Below are 25,761 nucleotides of genomic sequence, written 5' to 3'. Positions count from 1 at the left end.
ATCTGGGACACAGCTTCCTTCTGCACCAGAGGCCAGTAGCACATGATTTGGAGGAGGACGTCCGTCAGGGTGCAGAAAGGCTAAGACGCAGACTCTCCCTGGGACCCAGGAGCCTGCTCTCTGGGCCCTTCCTCAGCATCGGGAGACTGGGCTGGGGGAATGCGCGGTCCAGGAGCAGCAGGAGGTAGCCCCTGAGCCAGCTACGGCTGCACGGTCGTCTGAGAAGTGGGCCTGAGCAGAGAAGTGGATGTCCACGCTGGGGAGCCCTCTAAACAGAGGCACAGCTGTGGGATTCCAACTGGCAGAGTGAGAATAGCATCTAGAGCCCTACCCATCCAAATCCCTCATTTTGCAGAGAAGGACACCAAGGAGAGGGACTTGCTGAAGCTCCAACCGGTCCCCAGGCCATGTGCTACAGGCTTCCATGAACTCATCAGCCAAACTTCTTGCAGCCAGGCTCCAGAGTGGCAGGCGGAGGACCCCCAGGTCAGAGCGACTGCGGCTGCTTGTTTTAGGCAGATTCCTAAGGCCCCAGCCTGAGGGTCTGTTTCATAACGTCTGAGATGGACCTCTGCCTGCAACCAAACTCCCCAAGTGGAACGGGTGCCCACCAAAACTTGAGAATGATGCCCCAGAGGAGTCCACTCTGCCGCAACTACTCAGAAACTACCAAGCAACACAGGGACTGGGAGACAGCCTGCAATGGTGATGTGGGTAGGAGGGAGCAGCCCCCACCTGTAACCAGCACAGAGCTATGGGCAGTCTCACCTGGAACAGTGAAGCTGGAGGGAGGCCCTACCCATTCATCCGGGTCACCGAGTTCACCCTAGTGATCAAGAGAACACCCATCCCACAGCTCGACTGCCCTTATATCTGAGATATAGGCAAACTCTGTTCTCTGGGAACCCTGGGATTCGGCTCAGAGATTCCTGACTCTTAACTTGGAGACCTCATGTACAATCCATAGGTACACTGAACATTGGCGAACTGCATCTCCCCACCATCCAGAAGTCCTCTTGAACATTAATTAACAAAGCTGCGCTGGGACTGAGAGGCCCCCTGGTGGCCAAATCAGGAACTGACTGCCCTGCCCTGACTCCCTTGCCCCTGCCCTCTTCCTTTCAGTAACAACACACAACTAACCTCCCTTTTTTCTTTGCATCATTTATTACTTCTTTCAGTTGATTCATTCTCAGATCATCTCTTTCCTGCAATCACCTTCACATTCTTTTTAATCCCCTCACTAAATGATGTCACTTGGGGTTTCCAAACTCAAACGCCAACAGAGGCCACCCAGAAAATATTTGTATTGAATGAAGGGGACTTAGTCAGGTAAGCACCCGATTGTTGTCACCTGTGGAAGTTCAGTGCCCTACCCCAGGTCACTAGGGCTTCCCATAGCCAGAAATATGAATATTTTTAATGGCCTGGAAGTAACATCCTGAAAGATGATTTTTTAAAAGCTTTAAAATGCTACGCAGATACTGCACTGTACACTCGATATTTCCTATGAGGATGGATGTTGAGTGTTTGCACCACAAAAAGAAAAACAGGTAAGTATGAAAGGTGAGGGATGGGCGCATGTTAATTAGACTGACTGTAGTGATTATTTTACAATGTGTGTGTCAGGACATTGAGCCACACACCTGAAAAATATGCAATTTTTATTTGTCAATTATACCTCAATAGAGACGGAGAAATAAAATAAAGTGATTTGTAGTATTGTATTAAAAAATCCTGGCCGGCACGACAGAGGCCCAGCAACTCAGGCCTGCGGTGCTGCCGGGATGATCACTGTCTCGTCTCCTGCTCCCTCTTCTTCTCCCCTCTCCGCCTTTCGCCGCTGAGTCCCAGAGATCACCGTGCCTGTAGGACAGGAGAGAAGGACTCAGGTCAGGGACGAATAAGGTGCCGCGGGAGGAATCCTTGAATTTTTAACCAAACTCAGACATTTAAAGAACCTGTGCCCAAATAAGAAACATAATTGGGAAAAATATGAACAGTGAAAGGACAGCAAACTCACAGTTATTAACAACCACGCCTAAAACAAAAGCAAACCAAGAGGACAGCTAGATCAGGAGCGGAACCATAGAAATGAAGATCACATGGAGGGTTAGCAAAAGGGGAGTGGGAGGAGGAGAAGGGGGGAGAAGGTACAGAAAATAGCATAGACAGTAGATAGAAAATAGATGGGGGAGGGCAAGAATAGTAGGGGAAATCTAGAATCTAAAGAACTTGAGACGTGGTCATAAACTAAAGGGGTGGAATGGTGGGGGGTGCAGGGTAGAGGGGAATGAAGGAGGGAATAGAACAACTGTAATGGTATAATCATTAAAATATATTTTTTAAAAAGAAACATAATTGGTAGGCACAAAATGGACAGGGGAAGGTTAAGAATGGTATAGGAAATGGAGAAGCCAAAGAACTTATATGTATGACCCATGAACATGCACTAATGGCTGGTGGGGGGAATGTTGGAGGGAGGGGGTGCAGAGCAGAGGGGGGATAAAGGGGAGAAAAAATGGGACAATTGTAATAGCATAATCAATACAATATACTTTGAAAAACATAGAAAAGCCCTGGCTGGTATGGCTCAGTGGATTGAGTGCCAGCCTGCGAACCGAAGGGTCACAGGTTTGATTCCCAGTCAGGGCACATGCCTGGGAATTGAACCAGTGACGCTTTGGTTCTCAGACTGGCATTCAACCCACTGAACCACACCAGGCAGGGAGAATAAATAAATCTTTCTTAAGAAAAAACATAAACTATAAGCACAGTAAAATAAATAAATAAATAAAAAGAAGCTGTGCCGTCAGCCCCAGTCAGAATCTCTTGAGAGAGCCCAGGGACCCCACCCCGACTCCACACACATCTCCAGAACTCCTCTCATCTTCTAAACTAACCTGCTTCCCTCAAGCCCCGGGATCCTGGGTTTAAAAAGGGAGCCCTTATTCAATGGACTTGTTTTCCTGTTCTGCTTAATTGCCTGTGTTGGGACAATGTTGCTTTCTATCACTTTCAACACAAATGTGCGATGTTCCTGCTTTGTTTGTTGTGGCTGGAGCTGCGTTCTGTGAGCTGGCCCTGGGAGCAAACCCCACCTCGCCTTACGGGAAAATACGCGACACCCTGGTCAGGCAGCGGGTGGGCTCAAGCTCGGGTCACAATGCAGACAAGAAGCAACCAATGAATGCATGAATAAGTGGGACAACAAATCAATGTTTCTCTTTCTCTTCTTTCCTCTCACTCTCTCTGAAATAAAATTTTAAAAAGAAAATGTGTGCCAAATTCCAAAGGTCCAAATTTTACAGATCAGTGCTGGGACGTACAGTCTGTCCACATGCCGAGGGCTCCTGGGAGGAAGCTGTGCTTTGCGGGCACCTTGTGCTGTTATGGGACTCACAGGCTGTGAGGGTGAGAAGATGCTCAGAAATCACTTAGTCCATCCTCTCATTCCACAGAGGAGAAGGATGTTTCCATGGGAGACAGTAGTAAAGTGGCGTGACATGCCCCAATTCACACAGCTAGACAGAAATCCGGGTCCCCACCACCCCCGGCGCCCCCCTGCTGACATGGCTGCCTTCTCAGATGAGGGGAAACCCACAGCCACAGCAGCGTGGAGGGCAGGATGTCCAACAACAGCCGACACCCAAGGACCAGGCTAGGGAGTTAAGCACGTGTAATCTTCCCGAAGCCCTCTTGGGTGGTACAAATACTACCCCACTCTACAGATAGGGCTCCAGGGCTTAAGCTGCCAGCCCAAAGTCACTCAGTGAGTAAGTGTCAATGCTGATGTCATGGGGAACACAGGCAGCCATTCTCTTAATCAAGGGGCTGCCTTGAGGTGCCTGGCTGACTCCCCGCCCCACCACACGCTCACAGGAAACCGCTGCCACCCAGCCATCTGGCAGACGCTGCACTCTTCTCCCTGCTGTAAGTGAGGTGGCATCTGGGGTGCGGGGTTCTCCGTCAGGAAGCACTAGTGGGGCCTTCCGTTTCCGGTAGTCAACCGTTCAGACGTTCAAAAAATTCTCGCAGTAAAGAACACCAAACAATATGACAAATAAAACTACAATAACTTCATAAAGGCTTGGCTCAGCTGGGAGAAAAGAAAAATCCTCAAAGGCTAAAAAATCATCAGAAAGCCCAATGTCAGGAGGTAAGTGCCCACTAAACCCCAGAGAAGGGTGAGGGGTCATCAGAGTGTCCCTGTCGGCCTCAAGCTTGAGTTTTAATGGATCAACATGAAGGGAAGGAGCCCTGGAGACAAAATCTGGGCTCAAGTAGAGGGGGAGCCCCCGTCACAAAGCTGGGACAGCTCTGCACCCTAAGCAGCACCCCCCACCTGGAGGCGCTGGGAACACCTGCCTGTCCCCGCCCTGAGCAGAGTCTCCCTTGATGACTCCTGATCAAACAGAGGCTCCACGCACACCTGGGGCTGAAACTTGGGCCAGCTGCGAGGCACCCCAAGAAAAGTTTATTTTAAAGTGGTTTCGCTTGCAAAAGGGAAACACACAGGCCCTTGTGTGAGAACATAACTCACACTTGGACATCGAAGGATTCCTGCAGAGAAAGCACTAAAGAAGTCACCCCAGGTCTACACGCCCGCCATGTTCAGTGCGGTATCAGTCGGGACAGCCCAAGCAGAGGGACAGCCCAGTCTCAATGGGCAGCGAATGGACACACAAAACGTGCTATGCACATAGAGTGGGATACTACTAAGTCATAAAAAAATAAGGAAACCTTCCCTGGCTGGTGTGACTCAGTGAATTGAGCCTGGGCCTGCAAATGAAACGGTCACCAGTTTGATTCCCAATCAGGGCACGCACCTAGGGTGCAGGCCTGGTCCCCATTCCGGGTTGTGTGAGATGCAACCAATCAATGTTTCTCTCCCACTTTCTCCCTCCCTTCCCCCCTCTCTAAAATAAATAGAATAAAAGAAAAGAAAAAGAAAATCCTGACATTCGCGACAGCATGGATGGACCTAGAGGGCATCACACTGAGTGAACTAAGTCGGGTATTGCATAATCTATGGGTGGCCTTTTTTTTAAGGTAGAAACAGTCCAGAATGGCGGTTGTGGGGAGGGGGCGGTAGGGAGAAGAAGTGGGGAGAGGCTGGTCAAAGAGTAGCACTTTCCGCTAGCAGATGAACAAGGTCTGGGGGGCTCGTGTGCAGCTGGCGACTACAGCGAACCCCACTTCCGGTACAGACACCAGAAGTTTGCCAGGAGAGTAGGTGTTAAGCATTCTCACAACCCACCCCCCCACACACACACATGTGATTGTGTGTGTGTGTGAGGTGACAGGTCAGCTAATTAACCTGGCGATAGAAGTCATTTCAGCACATACACATACGTCAGATCATTGTATGTTGTACACTTCAAATATATTAAAATTCTATTTGTAAATTATACTTCGATAAAGCTGGGGAGGGCGTAATCTCACAATAAAATATTACAGGACACAGCAGAAAAGGAGAAGTATTAATACCTGAAGGAAAAAGCCAGTTGGGGAGAGGCAGGTGGGCTCCAAGGTGCTGAGGCCGATTCAGGCCGCAAGAGCAAAAGTAACGCCTGACGGGGAGAGAACGGCGCCGCCGGGCTGCGCCCTGTGCCAAGGGCTCGGCGCGCACGTGTCCCTGCAACCTTTACCTGCACCTTCAACCGGACCAGCCAATGACGGGCTTGGAAATACGCTTAAAATAGCAGAATTGGAAAGGGCATTATCGACCACCGACTCGCAATGTCTTTCAAACTGCAAGTCTTGCAATTCTGGTCCAGTTATATAGACAGATGATGGATGATAGATGGACAATAGAGATAACTGTGCACAGAAACATGTATACACAATGAGTGTATATTAGTCAGGATTCTTCAGAGAAACAGCAATAGGGTATATATGCCTATATATTTACACAGATATATACATACACAGATAACATATACACACACAGGGTAGGGTAATGCAGGTTCACAGTGGTGAGTATGCAAAACACAGACTTTATGCTTGTATTATTATTAATAATTTTATTATTTCCCATACTATAACTCTACTTTTGCCTCACCCTGTACGTACGAGAAGAGAGAGAGGCAGAGACAGACAGAGAACGAAGAATTGGCCCACAACTGGGGCTTCCTGGGGAGTCCCAAGGTCCGCCATCCTCGTGCTGGAGACCCTGGCAAGCTGGGGGTGCAGTTTGGCTCTGCCTAAAGGCCTGGGAGCCAGGGGAGCCCACAGCATAAATGACGTCGGAGGCCAGGAGACCTGATTGACAGACGTTCCAGCTCAGAGAGGGAGGAGAAAAAGGGCGGATTTCTCCTGCCCCTGCCTCTGCGCCATTCGGACCCTGGATGGGCTGGAGGTGCCCCCGTCAGAGAGGGCCACCCACTGTACCGAGTCCATGGGTTCAAATGCTCACCTCACCCAGAGACAGCCTCACGGACACACCTAGAAACAATTTTAATCTGGGCACCCCAGGGCCCGTCGAGTTGATACATAAAATTAACATTGAAGCGTATATATCCATCCGCATATACACACACAATATCACACACACACACTGGGCCTCGATGTAAAATGCATTCCCCACTGCAGATCAAGGTTAAAAACAAAAAGTCCAGGAAACACAGGTACAGTCCCAGGCGACATTTTCTCTCATGGGAAACTGAGGCGCAGAGGGGGAGCGACCCATGTTGCCAGCCTGGCTCGAGGTGAGTCCACAGGCCCGGACCAGGGCTCTCCACGACCCCGCAGGACAGCAAGCTGGCACCACGCCAGCCCCCGCTGGACGCTGCCTCCTGTGCCCCAGGAGGGGAGCACAGAGCAGGTCTGGCCCTGCACAGGCTGGAGCATGAGATCATGCGCCTCAGCCCCTCTCCCGCACCAGCCCCGGCCATGCCTCCTCCTTCCCCACCTTTTGGCAGAACCACTGTGGCCCCTTGTGCTGTCTCCACGCTCTCACAACCCAGACCTGGTCTCGGGAAATGAGCGACTAACCTTCTTCACACAAAGCTGTAAACGACTCCCGTGCCCCCTTCCTCCTGGTTATTTGCTCTTTGGCTGAAGGATTGAAAATGTAAGCCAAAGACAAGGATTTCTCACTTAAAGTTTCTCCCTGGCATCAGCAACCCTGCAGAGAAGCCTGCTGGCGGTGTGGGGGAGGGGAGGACACACGGGGCCTCCGCCCCTGTCCCTGGGGACCCACGCTGTCTAGTGCTAGGCAGCCAGGGGCCACCAGCAGACTCTGCTGGTCGTGAGGTCACCGAGGAGCTGGCGTTTCCTTCTCCCCATCATCTCCTCCAGCTGCTCTTCTCTGGATACGGAGCTTCTGATCTCCCTATTCGCAAGGCTGGTAAAGAGAGCAACAGATACAATTATAAAGTTGCGAATCTGCTTTTTTAACAGACTTAGCAAAATGTGTCAGTCTTAGACAACGTCTGTCCCTTCAAAGCCATCACCTTGGGGAATGAATAGCTTATTTCAATGATTCCTCCATTCATTTCAGGATCTGTTTTAGGAATATTCATTATTACCAATTATGAAATGCCTGCTATGGATCAAAAACTGCACCAGGCACTTTACATACTCTACCTGATTAAATCCTGTAAAAGAAGTATTGTCCCCATTTAAACAAGACACAGCAAGTTTTATTCTATCTGTATCAAACGTCATCGGTGGCCACACTCTAATCTCTAATTTCGGTCATCACACTTGGCTCTAAATGACTCCGGGCTGTTTCCAGAAATCAAACTACCCTTGAAAGGCAAAGAGTGACCCCCACAGAGAAAAGTCAGAGTGTGTCACATGCTCAGTTGAAGTTCCCAAAAAGGAGTTCCAGGGACATTTTATGCCCTGGGAACATCTTAGCATAAATTCCTGGCGACAGGTGAGGGCTTTGATGTGTGTGTGTGTGTGTGTGTGTAATCGGACGAGGTGCTGTAGAGATACAGCCTATCCGCTCTTGGAAAGATCTGCCTCCACATCTCACCTGGAACTTTGAGAGGGGGAGGGAGCAAGAGGTGTCACAGGAGTGTCCTTTCCTCACAGGTGAGGGGGTGTGGCTCGATTTTACCTGGTGTCCTCCTCCCTAGTCCTGCACCTCCCTTCTCACCCCACTGGCTGCTTCTGGTGACAGAGGGGATGGCCCAGCTTCATGGCTTCCCCATCTCAGAGGGTCTGGGAGGGGGACGTCCTAAGGGGTTGGCCCTATTGTCCTCCCCTTCAGCCCCCCCTTCCCTCTGATGTGGAGGACTGAAGTGCCCCGGCCTCCTGTGGGCATTTTCAGGGTCATGGCCAAGCTCCCCTTCCGACCGGATCTACATCTCCAAGTCCTTCAGAGAGAGAAATTCTGGAGTTGCCATAGTCAAGTGGCCGTAAGTGCTGCTCAGCTGTGGTCACGTTCTCTGAGCTCCCTCTTGGCCTCTCCTCACACTGCCAACCCCTCCTCCCCACCCGCGCCCCCAGCCTGTGGCTCTCGCTTCCCTGAGAGAAGCAGCAGCCAGGGGAGCCCACAGCCCCCCCCCCCCGCAGGCCCGCCTCTCCGCCTTCCCTCCTCTGGCAGCGACCCATCAGCAGCGTTTCATTAACAGGGTGGGTCACCGCCCCCTCGCAGAACACTTTCCTCCGGCGCCTCAGGGATGGACGCCAGCTGTGCTCTCTCCTGGTTCTCCTCCCCTCCTCTCCTGTCGCCAGCTGCCTGCTCCCTGTCCTCTGCTGATGGGGCCTCAGAGCCTCCCTTACTGCAGGGCCCCGGGATCAATCCTTTGACTCCTTCTTCTCTTCTTTCTACAAGCACTCCCTTTCAAAGTGAGCTCATTCTGTTGCGTGGCTGTTCTATACCACCTCACCTCTAATAACTAACTCATCAAGCTCCATCTCCGGGGCCACACCCTCCCCTACACTCCGGGCTCCTGTGTGTAACTCCCCGCCCACCGTCACTGCTCCAAAGTCACATCCTAGCCTCAGCCTGCGGCACTGGGAGCCCTCGATCTTCCCGGGACCTTCACCTCCTGCAGCCTTCATCATCCCAGCCAATGGCGGCTCCAGCCTTCTAGCTGCTCCAAAACACCTTGCTGCCCGAACATCTCTCGCTCCCAGCTCATCCAATCAGGAAATCTCCCTGGACCTACTTGCAAAGAATATCCAAAATCCAGTCACTTTTCACCACCACTGTCACCTGGTCTCAGCCACCATCCCCGTCCGTCCACACGACTGCAGAGCCTCCCTCTGCCTCCACTCCTGCCTCTCAATGTCTCTTCTCAGCACAGCAGCAGGGTGATCTGCTTAAAAGTAAATCGGATTGCTGAAGTCTCTGCTCCAAACCCCACACTGGCACTTAGGGTCAAATACCACATCCTCACCAGGTGGAGTTGCCAGGCCTCCCAAGGCCTGGCACCCACTGCCTCTCCACCTCCTTTCCCCAGCTCTTCCCCCGACTCGGCTCAGCCCCACAGCTGCTTGCTGCTCCCTCTGCCAGAAATATTCTTCCATGTCCTCTTAGCCAGCTTTATTTTTCCCCTCAGCCTGACGACCACCTGGCGTGTCCATGCTCTGCCTCCCCTCCCCCACCCCAGCAGCACTCCAGGAGAGCAGGGGGCTTTTCTCCTATCGGAGCCTAAGAGACTCCTTCTCCCCTGACCTAGAATCACCTCTACTCCTCCCCACCCCCTGCTCACCTCACCCACCTTCTGGCCCTTTCTGCTATTCATGCCCATGGGACCAGAGGCGAGGGAACCACACTTGGAGACTGCAGGGCTTTGTACCCAAGGGGGTCTCGGGAAAGGCTGGTGCTTGCAGAAAGGTCTCTAAGATGCTGATTTCTGGTCCAAATGGGGACCACACCCACCCTGGCCCTGGGGCTGCTCACTGGCCCCAGAGCCGACTTACCAAAGGCCCACTCAGGCCTCAAGAACGCCACCTGCTCCGAGAGCCACAGGGCCCCCGTGCTCCTCTGCCCGTGAGGAGAGGTGGTCTTCCCACGCCTTTGAAGTCTACCTGAGTCCCGCTGCTGGACCTGGACTGGCATTCGACAGCACTGACCCCACAGTGAAGCAGTCCTCCCTTTTCACTCCCTTTCAAAGACCTGCTATGGAAAAATTGTGCCCCCACACCTCTGTAAAGATATGGTAAAGTCTTAGCCACCCACACTCCCGAGTGTGACCTCATTCGGAAACAGGGTTGTTGCAGATGCACTTAGTTAAGATGAGACCACACTGGAGCAGGGCGGGCCCTGACCCAACGGGACCCCTGTCTTTGTAAGAAGACAGCCATGTGAGATAAGACAGGAGAAGGGAGCCACGTGGCAATGAAGGCAGAGATTGGAGGGATGCAGACACAAAACAAGGGTTAGAGCGGCAGTTAGTTAGATATTAACAGAAGGGGAGGGAGCGAATGGAACAGTCAGCCAGGGGAGTAACCGGCATCTTTGCACCAAACAGGGCAAACATCCTGCCCAGTGGACTAGGCAGGAAAGATAGCTTTAACAGCCATGGTTGGTGGGGGGGTCTGGGGGAGAGTGGTAACCAGCATAGTTGCACTGGATTCCTGGGGGAGGAGCGGGGAGAAAATGGCAAGAGAATCCCTTTTACTCAGCTCATACGCAGTAGGAGCCCAACTGGTGACCACACAAAGGGCAGGGCACTGGCCGGGGAAAGTCTGGGGGAAGGACTGGAGTGGGGAAGGGCACAGCCCCGGGGAATCCAGGAAGGAGACTGGACACAGAGAGGGCACAGGCACAAGCCTGGGAAAAGCCCAGAAAGAGACAGGGTGGTTTAAAAGAAAGCTTGCTCTTTCCTGAACTCGAGGAGATATATGGAAGTTAGACAAAGAACCCTCCTGGACCATGTCCACGCTCATCCTCCTCTGGGACACCCACTTACTGTTTACCTTCTTTCCTCCTAAAGTCTAAGGCTCCCACAAGACTTGCAACCAGGAGGGCGTCCAGCGGTGGGGGAGGGCTCCCCTTCTGCCTCGGTAACTTCCTTTTTTGGGTCTGCACAGCCGCCGCCCTCTAGCCTGCCTGCTCTCTGCCTCTCCGAGAGCATACCACTGCTTTTCACTCTAATAATCTTGCCACTACTGTTTAAAATTCCTCCTATGTGAGTGTCCTAAAATTCTTTTCCCACGACACTGCCGAAGGATGTATTTCCTCCAGTAGCACGAGGAAGAGCGCGGATCCCCAGCCAAGCACCAGGAGCTATTGCAGTATGTATAAGAGGCAAAGAAGTCCACAAGGGGATATCCCCTCACACCTGTCAGGATGGCTGTCATCAATGAATCAACAAGAAAGTGCTGGCGAGGGTGTGGAGAGAGGGGAACCCTAGTGCACTGTTGGTGGGAATGCAGATTGGTGCAGCCACTGTGGAAACAGTATGGCATTTCCTCAAGAAATTAAAACAGAAGTACCTATGACTCAGCAATCCCACTTCTGGGTATTTATAGGAAGAAATTCAAAACACTAATTTGAAAAGATAGAAGCACCCCTGTGCTCACTGCAGCATTATTCAAAATAGCCAAGATATGGAAGCAGCCCAAGTGTCCATCAGTAGATGAGTGGGTAAGGAAGAAGCAGTGTATATATACAATGGAATATTACTGAGCTATAAAAAAATAACATCTTAGCATTTGCAACAATATAGATGGACCTAGAGGGCATTATGCTAAATGAAATAAGGCAGACAGAGAAAGACAAGTACCATATGATTTCACTTATATGTGGAGAACAAAATAAACAAACAAGCAAAACCAAAATAGATTCAGAGATACAGAGAGCAAGCCGATGGTCACCAGATGGGAGGGATGACAAAGGTGAAGGGGTTAGGAAATACAAATCGGCGGTTACAGAGTAGTCATGGGAATGAATGTCAAGTACAGCATAAGGAATGTAACTGATGACAATGTAGTAGCTGTCTACGTGTGGTGCCAGGTGGGGGCCAGAATTATTGAGGGATCGCTTCATAAACTGTACAATCGTCCAACCACTATGCTGTACACCCGCAACGAATATAATATTGAATGTCAACTGTAATTGAAAAATAAAAAAAAAAATGTTTTAAAGAGGCCAGGAAGGATTCTCCTCGAGTTTTCAGAGCGAGCCCGGCCCTGCTGACACTTGAGTTCCCACGTCCAGCCCGCCGAGCCGGGAGACGGCACGGCTCCGTGGTCGGAAGCCCTGGAGTGACTGCCCTGGGACGCTAACGCAGGTCCTGCTTCCCGAGGGACGGTCTCACCCGGGGCCAGCAGATTTTTAGTGCCTTCCCATCACTTGCTAATTTTCCTTTTTACAAAGAAGAGACAGTCTTCCAGCTAAAAGCTTTTGGCAGGAAAGGCAAGTAACAATATTTTAATAACTGTGTTTTGATCTCATTATATTTCTTTTTATGATTACCATCTATTTCTGGCAAGTGATAACTGGTTTTCCTTGCACAGTAGTAAAACAAAGGTTCATTTTTAAATAAGTTAAAAATGAGTTAGAGAAAAATATTATGTCATGTTAATAAAAATGGCATAAAAATATGGCAAAAAAATAGCAAACGTGGAGGTGGAAACTGAGACATGGCATTCATCCTCTTAAGAAAACCGGAGACCAGCCAGCCCTTTGATGTCCTGACCCGTAAATGCAGCATGAAAATGACAACACCCACAGTTAGAAGAAATGGGTCACGGGCAAAAGTGTCTTCACATGGGTCTTGCTTTTCTACAGGTTTTCTCCATCCCCACCCCCTTTTTGGCCTACCCTCATTTGGGGGCCAGGGCCCACACATGGGCAGCCTCCCTCTTGTCACTGGAGCAAACTGATTTGATAACTAGATCCCACTGAGCTGGGAGTCAGAGGACCTGGGTGACAGCCACATCACTGCCACTGATGTGATGAATGATCTCGGGCAAATCCCTCAGTCTCCCCAGACTTCAGCTTCCTCTTACAAGAGAAGAGAAGACTGTCTCCAGGATCTGCTCCAGCCCTGAATCCTGGGCTTCTGGGACGCCAGTGATTTAATGCGGTTCCCTCCCAGGGACTCATCTTTCACTTTAAAAGAGACCCCAGGAAACAGATGAATAAATTCATAGGACTGAGTCCCCAGTAGAGGAATCCAGGTTCAGTGGCACATGGAGGAGAAATATTTTCAGAGTGAGGGGCGGGACACCGCTAAAATCACACACAGTAGGCAACTTCTGTCTCCGCACAAGGCTGGCTTCACCCCCAGGTGACAGGCAACTATCACCTCAGACTTCCGTCCCCAGGGTTGCTGCCCTCCGCTTTACCAGGAATCAAGAGGCCAGACCTCTGACAGGACTGAAGGCCATGTCCTCAATTTTTAAAAAGCAAAATACTGGTATTTACATGCATGTTTGCACACACAGAGAGAGCTGGGGGCAGAAGAGGGCCAGGAAGAAAAATCAGCTTTGACAACCCAATAAATGTCAGTTTCTGAGGGGACTGCATAGAAGATGGATCCTCACAACTTTAATTGGAGACATGATGCTCGCTCTTTGCCAGGCAGCCCCGCCTCCCCCCAGATCCCTTGTCTGTTAAGATTTGTTCTGGGATGTCAGAGATGCAAGGGGCAGGGGGGTGGGGGAGGGGGGTGCTCTAATGCCTCCAGCCCCACACCTGGGTGACGCCAGACTGAGCCGGCCCAGATGACATCCAGGAGAGACAAAGGGGTCTCCCAACAAGCAATGCTCACCCCCAACAGAAGATCCAGGGCTCCTTTCTGACCCAGGGATGACGTGCTGATCCAAGAATGGTGGAAGGCATCAGGAGCTGGGGGACGGCACCAGTGGGGAAGCGAGGGAGCCAGGGCCTGCCCCCGAGAGGCAGTGTCCCGTGGTGGCTGGGAGGGCCACTCGAGAGCCCCACCGACTGGACTCACAGCCCGACTCCCCCGTGGCTGCAGCTTGAATAAAGGGTTTGATCTTTCTGTGCCTCAGCCACATCATCTGGGAAATGGAGCCAACCACATGCAACCTCATTGAAATGGAGCCCATTCAACCACATGTGAGAGGGTCGGGTCGAATGAGCTGCTGTGGGCAGAGCACTCCTGCTCACACCTAGCTCAGGGTACGAACTCAAACTCCACACACAAGAGCCCTTCTCCAGCTCAGCAGGGCTCTCCCTGCCCCACCGGGGAGCCAGCGCTGCTGAGCAAACAGGGGCGCCTTGGCGACATGACCCAAACAGGAGACAACCACCAATCTGACCAATCCTGGCAAGACCATCAGACCTCAGCCCCAACCCTGGCCCTCCATGTCCTGCTGACCAACCACTGTCCTATTAATAAGACGGGGGGCGGGAGGACACTTTTCCTCTTTTCCTTGAAGACCCCCCCATGACTGCTTTTGTCCTCCCCAGAACTCCTAGCATTCTCCTTTCGCCCCCTCACCCCACAGACCCTGGTCCTAGTCATGTAATTTAGCTCATTTTTATATTAGCTATATAGCCCAGGTCACTGGAGCTTTACAGTGTACCAAGTCATTTTTAGTTTATGTTTTTGAATTGTTAATATACTCACATGATTCAAAAGTTGAAATATGTACATTAAAAGGAAAACTGTGACAACTCTCCATTGCTCCCACCTCTCATTCCTCGAGATCCCACCCTCAGCCCCGCAGGTAACCGCTGTCAGAGGTCCTTCCAGAGCCTCACTAGGTACACACCGCACACACTCCTCCGTCCTCCTGTTCTGAACACCAAATACATACTGCACATGGCGTTCTGTTTCATGCTTTTCCTCACTTGACGGTATCTTACACATCAGTCCAAAGCACCTCTCTCTCTCAGTTCCCCAGCTGCGCAATTCTCCCTCGTGCCGCTGAGCTGTGTCTCCCAAAGACCTCTCTTGGTGGACATTTACATGGTTTCAAACCTTTCCCACCTCAAACAACACTGCAACAGCCATAAACACAGACCTTTGTCACTTAGGCAAACGTATCCGTAGGGCACGTTCCTGGAAGTGGAATTGCTGGGTCAGAAGACAGGAGTATTTACAATGTTTGTAGCTCTTGCCAAACGGCCCTCTGTGGAGGCTCCAGGACAAACAGGAGAGTGTGTGTGTCCTCACAGCTTCTCCATTAAGTGTTACCAAACACTGGAACCTTGCCAATCTGATAGCTGGAAAAATTATTTATCAGTGTAACTTTAACTTACATTTCTCTTATTTTGAATGGGATTGAACATCATCACACACATTTAAGAGCTATTTGTATTCCCTTCCCTTGGATCTACTTTGCTGCCCACTTATCTCCTTTGGTCTTCACAACACCCCATGAGAGATGCAGAAGGTGAGTATTAATAAGATCCGTATTTTAAAACGATGAAGCTAAGACTCAAGGCATCTAAGATACTGGCTCAAAGCCATAGGCTGGTGTGTGGCAAAGCCAAACTCCATCATGCCTTTTTCTCTTGCCTGCCTGAATCCACCCGCTGAACCTGGGACAGAGCTGAGATGCGGCAGGAGGGAGAGCCAGGGCCCAGTGGGCCTGAGACGGGACTTGCGGCTCCTGCATTATTGGACTGCACCAGCAGGCCAGAACCTCCACCCTCAGGACGGACTGTCCATAGCTGCAAAACCAGCTAAAAGTTCGAACTAAATTACAATGGTCCCTTCCAGAAATTACTATAGTGGGAAGCACTCCATGAATCTTTTAATATTATTTCTTTTTGAGCAGAGGAAATAAAACAGTTTTCAAACCTCACAAGTTGAGAACTTTCAAATCACACTCTTTTATGTGAACCTAGTCTCTTCTGTGGCAGTGATTGAGGCGGCAGAGGAAGGGAGACCAGAGATTCCTGCAATGTGGGGGGGAGGCTGCAGCTGGGCCTGATGCACACGGAGAGCCCACGAGGAGATTTTCAGGGGGGTTACAAGCCAGCTGCTGTCTACTGATATCTTGAAAGTGGCTTTAGTGGCGTGAACCCTGAGATAAAAAGACACCTACTAAGAAGGACTCTGGTGGTTAACTGGGCTATACAAAACAAAACAAACATACAAACAAACAAAAAACAGAGCCTAGCAGCCACTTCTACACGGGGGCTCTCACACAACCTGCACTTCATGGAGAAGCCTCTGCACGAGGCTGCCCGCCTGGGCACCGTGTGTCTGCCCACTGAGCCAGCCCTCATAAAGGAATTCCTGGAGTCCTACCTCAGGTAACAGGACAGAGTTTCCCCCATCCAATCAGAGCTGTGCAGCTCCAGCCAATCAGAGTGGCTCTATTCTGACTGATTTGGACAGTGCCTTTTGGACCAATCAAACTTCAAGAATTCAAAGTCCTCATCTGCATGAGGAAGAACCAACCAAGGACCAGAGCTGTGGACACCTGTCCATATAAGTCAGCTCCCCTCTTGCTCTTTGAGAGGATATTTTCCCTTTCCACCAGAGATTGAAGATTTTTCCCTGACCGAGTTGAACCACCACCACCAGGAGCTGTGTCAGCCCAGCACACGGCACAAAGCAGATGGGCAAAGAGCAGGACAGGCCATCAAAAAGTAGCACTGCCCAGCCAGTGAGGGGCCTGGCTCCGGAACTGTTCTATAACCATGCTGTACCACAGTTGAGCTGTTTGCCACAAATAAAGTCTCTGTCTTCACTGCACCAAGAATTGTAGATTCTCATTGGCTTTGAGTTGGCACCAAGGGCCATCAGTTGGCCACAGGAATGCTTATACCTGGAAAGCAGCAAGCGTTGCAAATGAGAGCACCCCATTTCCTACCCCTAGTGTGGGTTGCGCAGATTCTACCACCCCGTCTGTCTGGCAAAAGGCTGCTGGAGCTGAGCTGGGGGAGGGACAGCTCCCTGCGTGCCCCTCTGAAAACGTTGAGTAGTTCTCCACCCCTCAAGTTCGTTTCCATAGTTGTAAAGAAGAGGATTGGGTCCATAATCACTGGGGTCCCTTGGCCCTCCCCTGCTCTAGTGACAGTGTCCTTTGTCCTGTTGGGATCTGCCTGTGAGGACCACAGCTCTCAGGAGGCCTGCTGAGGGCCACCTTGCTGTCCTGCCCGCCAAGTTCTTCCTTTGCCAGGTGCCCTCCTGACAGGGGCAGCCCTTCAGGTTGTGATCAGGTTGTGTCTTCACTTACCACGTTAATGGTACATTCCCTCTAGTGACCAAACGTCCTTCCACCCAGAGCGCCCTCTCTCTTCCCCCAGTGTGGGGGCTGCATTGTACCCCTGCTCTGGAAAGCCTCCCCAAGGCCCAGGTAGAGCCAGGTCTGCTCTCTAAAGCTGGGCACCCGCACCCCGTGCTGTGTCTGTGGACCCTGAACACAGAACACCCCCTGCCTGCAGCATCTGTCTCTCCTCGGGGCTCCTGAGGCAGAAGCTTGTCCTTCCTTCTGTAGCCCCTTACCTGGCCAGAGACCACCCTGTGATGGACTGAGGAAGGGAGGGAGGGAGGGAGGAAAGGAGGAAGAAATATAAGGGAGGGAGACCAAACACCTTCTGAAACAGGCCCTTGCCCACCTGTCCTGTGCTCTCCCCACCGGCCCTCTCCCCCCTCTCCTTCCTCTTTCCCCACAATACCATCCCAAGCCTTGACTTTCTGCTGCAGAGTGACCACTGACACCCCGCTTGGCTATGCTGCTCCCTCCACCTCTTGGTGTGAAAAAGAGAGAAATGGCCCAGATTAAGGCTGAGTAATGAGCCATGTGAGGTGAGGAAGCACGATGTTCCCCACTGGTTTTGGCTGGTCCAGAGCTTGCCGGCTCCACTCACTCCCTCCTCCTGCAGCCAGCGAACATTTCCAGATGGTGGCCTGCCAGGGGGCTGGCTCCACACACTCCCCTCCACTGGGCCCCAAAAGCTCCATGGCTGTTGGGGTGCTAGGTGGAGGAGGAGACAGGCAAGAGCAGAGGGCAGGTCCCAGGGCTCTTGTACACCCCTCAAAATAAGCAGCTCCCCCAGACCCCAGGGCTTGCAGAGGCTGAGAGTCTAGTCCTTCACAGACCAGCTGCACAAGAGGCCTCCCCTCCTCCAGCCCCGATCCCAGCCCCTCCCCTGCTTTATTCTGGCCCCCAGCAGGGGCTGCCATTTGACATACAGAAATTTGGGCAGGGTGTATTTGTTTGTTTATTGTGCCCCTGCCCCCCAAATGTAAACTCCACAAGGGCCAGAGATTTTTGTCTGTTTACTCAGGACCAAGGGACCCTAGGACCAAGAGTGCCGCTCGGCACTTCATTGGTACTTGGTCAGCGTTTGCTGAATGAATGGAAATAGACATCTCCATCCTGAACTCAAACACACACATACCACACTGATACCTCTATCCAGACCAATTCCTGGCTCGTCTGCCTCCCGTTGAAATGGTAACAACTGAAGTGTTAGCTGGTGATGAACTTAAGGCATGACCACTTTATAGAGGTAGCTGCATTTTATAGGGGAGGGCTTGAAACTGATAAACTCATGAACCAATGGAGTGAAGGTATAAAGGATGAGTTGCATGGGGGAGATATTTCAGGGTGGTCCCCTGCCCCGTTCAGAATGCCTCAAAGGATGAATGCAAGGGAGTGTTGGAACCAGAAGTGCTGTCCCACCAGAAGCCCAGTTCAGCAGTCCCTGAGTGCTGGGGAAGCTGTGGCACCCTCTGAGCTCTCCCCTGCCCCATCCAGCCCCTCACACGAGGCCTCCTTTTGTCTGTGCCCAGCCCGTCTGGGCCTGGAGTTGGAAGCACAGAGCAGCCGTTCCCATTCAGCGCTGGGCATGGCCCACCCACAGCTCCCAGGGATTCCCTGGCACCTCCCAGGTAGGTGTCACTAGGCCAAGAGCCTCAGGTGCCCAGAGAGCTGGCACACTGGCAAGGCCACAATGATATGGAGGAAGCAGGAGAGCACACAGAAGCCAGGGGTCTGTGAGTCCGAGGACGGGCCCTCCTTACCGAGCATCGAGTGTGTGCCGATCACAGGCATGCCCTGGGGAGGGGACCATCCCACATCCCAGTACACTGTCTTCACCCCCAGGGCCTATCAGCTCTGATCTAGCCTAGGGCTTGGGCTGTTTTAGGGATGCCAACCCACAGCCCAGCCTTGAAGGATCCCTGAAAATGGAAGAGTCCTTCAGATTGTCTCCCCACTTAAGGAGACCTCCCATGTAAGTGATGTCTGAGCTCTCCCGGCCGGGGACCCCAGGCTGCTGAGCCAATGCTACAGACCCTGTTGCAGGCGCTCCGGACGGGCCCATGATGGGCACAGACCTGCTGGGGGAAGAGCTGACTGCGTGACAGGGCTGCCCCTCCTGCAGCCCCACCTTCCGGGGGCAGGAGGGAGTCCCGAAGGCCCAAGCCAGCAGCGAAAGAAGGGTGTCCACAGACACTCGGAGTGTGACTGCCATGGAAGCGCACCTCCCCCCACCTGCTCAGCCCTCTCAGGGCACACCTTGAACCACCAGCACACTCGCTCAGAGGGAAACAACGGCTACCTCTCGGGGCCTGCACAGGGGAGTGGGGTCAACAGGAAGGGCTTCTGGGCTCTCCTAGAGTGGGAGTAGGATGGGAAAGGACACAGGGGCTCCAGCCTGACCGGCGCTCCTCTCCAGCGGCAGGGCAGCGAGCCACAGGCTCTGGGAGCCCAGGCGCTCACCACTGTCCCCCGCGTGCAGCCCTCCATCCAGATGGTCTCCATTGATCTGCTCAAGGTTTTGCCAACCGGTCAGTTCTCCATCCCAGTTCCAATCCCATTCTCCTTGGGCCAGCCATCATCTGACCACATGACCAGATCAGCAGGAAGGAACAGCCTCTTAAAGGAGCCAGGTCCAACCCTCCGGTGCCCTGTCAGCTGCCTGCAGGTACCAAAGGCCCCCTCTGCCCTGGGACCTTGATGCTGGTCTGGCCCTTTGTGCTGCCTCTGGGGAGCTTCAGAGGCAGCTGGCCAAGCTGGGAGTAAGTAGGTCTTTGAGCTCCCTACTCCCCACCGCCTCCATGGGGCATCCCTTTCCCACTGCTGCAAGCTCAATGCCCAGGGTGGGGTGGGGTTCAGAAGACCCTTGAGATGTGAGCTGATCAGAATTTCAGCATCCATTTGCCCTAAGGGACTCCAGAGAATGGCCGAGACTTAGACTGAACAGAGGTACACAACTTCCACTCACTTGCCTACGATCTTATTTAAGCCACACAACAACCCCATGAGGTTGGTGGATGTTACCAATCCAGTCTTACAGATGAGAAACCCGAGGCCCAGGGAAGCGAAGCGACTTGCCCAGGGTAGCAGCACTGCAGGGCGAGTCCTGGAGCTCCTCCTCCTTCCTCCCTGCCACACCTCCTCTTAGACACCCTCAAGTCCCTGTCCTGCAGGGACTGTGATGAGCAGCACTGGCAGCCAGCTGCTTGGTGCCACCTCCCCATGCAGGTGTTCAGGCATGCTGGCAAGGGCGTGGCTGAGTCCCACACTGCCACTCAGGAGCGTGGTGACCTTGGGCAAGCCATCCAGTCTCTCTGAACTTCAGTTTCATCATCAGTGAAATACAAATAACACCCACTGTTCTGAAAAAGACAAGGAAGAATGTGGGATGCTCTGGATTCCAGGAAACCTGTGCCCAGGAGAGGGGCCATTGTCACCACACCCCCAAACAGCATCCACGTCCAAGTGCTTGAGACATGACACATGGTGACAAAGCAGGCTCTGCGGCTGACAGTGACTTCCATAACCGAAGCTGCTGTCTCCTCTCCTGACTCCCTATGTGAAAGGAACCAAGAGGATCAGGCCTGTGGCTGGGGAGAAGCAAGGAAGGAGGGTCCATGGAGCAGGGAGGGGGGCAGATGAGGGGGGATCTGGACCCAGAGACGCATTCCTCACAGCTGCAGGAGGGTGTGCCCAGCTGAGACCTCAGCAGGGAGAAGAGGCTGCCGGACAGGGAGGCCGCTCTAAGAGCAGCTTCCAAGGAAGACGAGACAGATTTGACACCCTGTGCAGGTGTCTGCGGGTGACAGACCCCAGTCCATGAAAAGTGCTTGCCAGGCGTTTATGGCTGTCCCAGGTGCTAGCTCTCTGTCTTCCTGCCCAATGCCAGCGCCACTGAGACCAACACACTCACATCTTCTGCTTCTGCACTTCCATGTCCAATGGGCACCACAAACCCTTAAGGGACCCTGGGAACCACCGGCAGTGCCTGGCAACCTGTAACAAAGCATGAAGACGCTACCTTTCCATTCGTGTCTCAGCGTCCAGCATGGGAATGCCCAAGCGTACAGCTGGTGCTCTCATCGAGAGGCATGAGTCCTGGAGACAGGTCCCAGACACAACTCCACCACAGTCTCCAGGAATGGTGCCCCTGGTGCCACTGCCCAGGCCTGTAGACACCACTCAGTCCCCAAAGCACCCCATCCCTCTGACAACCTGTGCTTCATTCCTTGGTCACGCTCCTGGGGCTCACCAGAGCTTCCAGTATGAATGGCGCCCCTAGCGGTGTTCATTGCTCAATCTGTACAGCTGGATACAGAGACCCTGCAGTGTCACCTCCTTCCTCTAGGGGGAGTTCTCTCCCAGGACGCACCTCTGTCCCTCAGGGACAAAGCCTGAATCCCAGTGGCCCGCCCACCACGTGTTTAAAATAAGACTTTTGGCCCCGTGTTTTCCAAACTGCCTCTTATCAAAGCCATTTCTTCTGCCTTGCTGTCCTGGCAATTTCCCCAGAACAAGGGGCTGCAGAGTGAGTTCATGGGGACTTCAAAGGTCTTCTAATCTAGAATCCAGCTCTGTCATTCTGCAGATGGCAAAGCAAGGCCCTGAGAGGTGCAGAGGTGCAGACCTGCCCACGGTCCCACAGCCAAGCAGGGCTCATAGCTCCTAGTCCAGTGCTCCGGCCGGCATCCCATGCTTTCCCTCGCCGTGGACACAGGAGGTTAAGGGCATGGAGCTGCTGAACAAGCCAAGATGCCTCAAGCACACAGCCCTCTGCCCCACTGCCGGCCTCGCTGCCTTAGCCATCAAAGGAGTCAAAAGGCCTTTTTGGGGGGCTGTGTTGGAGGAGTGCAGCTCTGTTTTGTCCACAGGAAGCAGGGATCTGAGCTGAGCCGGCCACGCAAGAGGCAGGAACCAGAGAGCACAGGTCGGCTGTCAGGATCTGGCAAAGCCTGCAAGTCCAAATGCCCGCAGAGCTATGGCCCAGGCTCTGCCTTGGATTCAGGCTGGGTCTGGCTGGTCCACAGGCCCAGCTGGCCCTGCAGGCCCCAGACCCTGGATGCCTGGCTCTGGGCACCCATTCCCACCTCCCATGAGCGGCTCGTCTCCAGCCTCCCAGGCCTTTGTGCACGGAGAACCCACGTGCCCCACACCCAGCTGGTCCCCACTGAGCCCACTCAGGCTGGCCACGTTCCGGGCCACAATCCTTCCCCCAGGACGGCATCCCACCCCCAGAGCCAGCCAGGTTCCCACTCCCTCTCAGCTAGCTCTCCTGGAGAATTTTTCTCACTGGTTCTCAAGCATAACCCTGAGATTGCACAAAGCCACCACCCAGGCCACCTGGCGACCCTGGGATCTGCTTCGATCAAGCCACAGCTCCCTGAGGCTTCTCCTTCCTCTGTGACCAGGCAGGAGGTCCCATCCCAGCTGCTCCCACACTGCCCCCAGCTCCCTGGATACCAACCCCCGCCCCATTGGGACCTCTGGCTCCTCACCCAGCCACCATCTGTTTGTTCCTAGTGAGTCCAAATCTTTCTGGTCAGCAAGACCCACCCTGCTCGCCTGTCCACAGTCGGTCTCCTCTCCATCAGTGCCTAGCCCACCCTCACCTTGAACTCACTCCTGGACTGGCTGAGTCGCGCTTGTCTGTGGGTGGAGGCCGGGATCAGGACCCCAGAGCCAGGTCTGGCTGCTGCGTGCGCCCTATTTGGGAGCTGCCTGCAGAGGACAGCCGCCCTGGGGCGAAGGATAAGATGCACAAGGGGCTGGGTGGGGCTAGTTCTTGGAGGACAATGGAAAGGGAATAGGCCTGCCTGGCCATCCTTCCCGAATGGACCAGTGAGGTGACCCGCAGAAAATGGGCAGCTCCGTGCCAGCTGCCCTGGATTAACCCGGGCCTCTGGCTCACTTCCCGGGCGTTTGCCCTGAGACATGTGTGGTGATTGAAGCAACCAAAATTCTGCCACCTGAAGCTGCTTTTTCAAATATTGATTTTAAGTGGTTTAGTAAGAAACAAAAGACTCAGAAAGAACCTCTGACCCTCCCTCCCTTTCCTGCCCAAGAGAGTCCAACAGGGAAACCTGCCTCAGGAAGGCCTAGAGGTGCTGCTCTAGCCCAGTGAAGTGTGGTAAGGGAGCAGGTTTCAGGCCCGCCCCAGCCCGCTGTCTCCGAGTCCCTAGCAAGGGCCCTCTCGCCCTCTGTGCGCTCCCCTCTTCCTCAACGCCCTCCTCAAACCGCCCATTCTCACTTCGGAAATCCAGGACCCCATTCCCTTCCTTTTCTCCTCTGTCCCAAGTATACCCAATATTGCCTCGCTGTCTTTGGAATGTCCATGGATTCATCACGCCTACGTGAACTCCCCATGTGCAAGTATCAAACTGTTTTCTCCTGTTAACTTGGTTACTAGCCCAGCCTAGAGCTCAGGGGCACAAGGAAAAGTGTCAATATTTGTCAGCCCCCACATGACTTTGGGGAAAGGAAGAAAGCCTTGCTTAGAGGTGGTAGAGCCCTCCCCGTGCCCCCACACACATAGGTCAAAAATGATCTCCCGGTGGACATCGCCAGTCTCAACATCAGTGACTTGTTCCTTTGCATTAAGCACAACAGTAAGCAAATTCTGGTAAGATATAAATACATCTGAGAGGGATTAAAAATGAACTTGGCCTCAGTTTCCTTAAGTGGAAGACAAGGACTCGGGCCAAAAGGTTGCTGAGGCCCCTGAGACACCAGGGCAGAGGGGTTTCCCCAGAGCGGGTTTGGAGGTGACACTGGAGCCGAGCGGGCGGTGACAGGGGAAACCTACCAGTTTTCGGTTCCATCCCAGATTTGGTCTGCTAAGAAGTGTGCCCTGCACCCACCGCCCCGTGTGTGCCTCCTGCACCCGCGGGCCTGGCTGCCAGGTTTTAGGAGGCAGAGAGGCACTACACCAGCAGGCCTCCTTACTCCAAGACCCAGCTTCTGGCCATTCCCAGCGTGGGCCCTTCCTTCCCTTGCCTGCCTCCGGCAAGGCCAGGCACGTGCCTCTCCCACTAGCTGCCTCCCAGGATTATTAGTCGCTCAGATGAGGCCCTGCCTGGGGCAATGGCATTTAAAAGAACCCAGCTGGGAGAGGAAGGGCAGGCCCCAAACCTGAGGAAGAGGTTCCTGGAGTCAGCGGGATCCTCCCTGGATGAAGAATCCTCTCAGGAGTCCACAACCCACTGCATTTGAGGGAGCACCTGAGTTCCCCCAGTCCAAGTAAAGTGGGCCTCCTTTATTCTTTCCATCAAGGGAGCGTTATCCAAATCTGTGGACCCTCTGCTGGGTGTTGCGTTAGTCGCTGCAGGTACAATGACACATTAGGTGAAGAATAAAGCCCGCCCGTGGGACGTGCGCATCCTAGTGGGAGAGAAGGCAGACCTCCTTCAGAGTACTCTCTGCCCCTGTGTGCCCCTCCACCCAGCCTCCCCTTCGGGGCTTGGAGATGGGCACAGGAAGACAGGGGCGCCGGAGGCCACACACTCACTGGTCACACCAGTTGGTGGGCCAATGCCAACGGGACCACCAGGAGCTCCTGCCCAGCAGGGAGTCCGCCCCGTGCCCCCTGTGCCAGCCGCAGGGCCCGGAGTGGATGCAGCAAGCAGCTCAGATGAAAGGAAGAAATGCGCTCTGTGGCTCTGGTTCTCCAGCCCTGCCTCCAGCCAAAGGCCTTCTAGTCTAGAAAGCAGCTCTCCTTCCAAGCTCTCCCGTTTCTGGGCACCACGGGGTGGGCAAGCCTGCTCTGCGCAGCTGTGCAGAGGGCGCTCAGCCAGGAGCCACCCATGCCCCGAAGCAGAGAGGCCTTTGATGTGGCCGCTTCACCTCTCCTGGAATACGTCCCACTTTTCTTTCTTCCCCGTCAAAATCCTACCTCTCCCCCCCAAGCAGGTCCTCCCACTTCCACAAAGCCTGAGTTTACCCCCAAAGATAAGGGACTCTACTTGTCTATGTCTCCATTTCCTTGCCTGTAAAAAGGCACATCTTGCCTCGTGCTGCTGGCCTGGTGGGGCCCCTGGAAGGTGGAGTGGCATTCCACCAGGGTCTCCACACGGCCCTGGACCGTGGAGCTCGCTGCAGCTCTGGGTGTGCCGCGCACTGTTCTAGAGAGCGTGCCTTCACTCACTCACTTTACTCACAGCGAGCCTCTGGCGACAAATTACTACTATCAGAGGTGCAAACAGGTGCACGGAGACACACAGCCAGCAAGCGGCAGAGCCAGACGTTGAACACAGAGAGCCAGGCTCCAGTCTGTGTGCCTAACCAACCACACCAAACTGCCCCCAGAGCAGCCAGTACAAGAGAATGCTGTACGAACTCAAGAACATCATCTTCCCAAACGCTGCCACCCGCCCAGGCATACCTTCAGTGCACCTCCCAGCCCACCCTCTCTCATCAGACTCCTCAAAGCACAGGCTGCCCTGGCCCTGGGGTGCAGGTCCCAGAATTACTCAACCCAGCCCTGCGACTCCAGCTTCCCCACAAATCCCTCAGAACCTACGGGGGTGGGGGGGGGGGGAGCTAGGAAGAGAGCCTGGAGTTGGATAGATCTTTTTGTGCACTGGCCAGCAGGCATCAGACCGGGAGCTGAGGATCAGAGCGCAGCAGTGATGCCCCACCCCCTGCCCAGGAAAGCCAGCC

At 53.4% G+C, this 25,761-nt stretch overlaps 1 long non-coding RNA gene across 1 annotated transcript; it reads right to left on the bottom strand.

The window, feature by feature from the left end:
- Positions 1 to 1,663: 1,663 nt before the first annotated feature.
- LOC118975096 (uncharacterized) lies at positions 1,664 to 7,898 on the bottom strand. The gene is made up of 3 exons (XR_005064006.1): positions 7,458 to 7,898; positions 7,102 to 7,348; positions 1,664 to 1,866 (listed from the first exon to the last, which is right to left on the bottom strand). It is a non-coding gene; the product is annotated as an uncharacterized LOC118975096 (long non-coding RNA).
- Between the last annotated feature and the right edge of the window lie 17,863 nt (positions 7,899 to 25,761).

This window comes from Sturnira hondurensis, unplaced genomic scaffold, assembly GCF_014824575.4.
Source record: "Sturnira hondurensis isolate 20B ecotype Veracruz unplaced genomic scaffold, ASM1482457v3 Scaffold0020119, whole genome shotgun sequence".
Taxonomy (NCBI): Eukaryota; Metazoa; Chordata; class Mammalia; order Chiroptera; family Phyllostomidae; genus Sturnira; species Sturnira hondurensis.
Note: the sequence above shows the minus strand (reverse complement) of the source record. Positions and strands in the feature narration are given on the sequence as shown.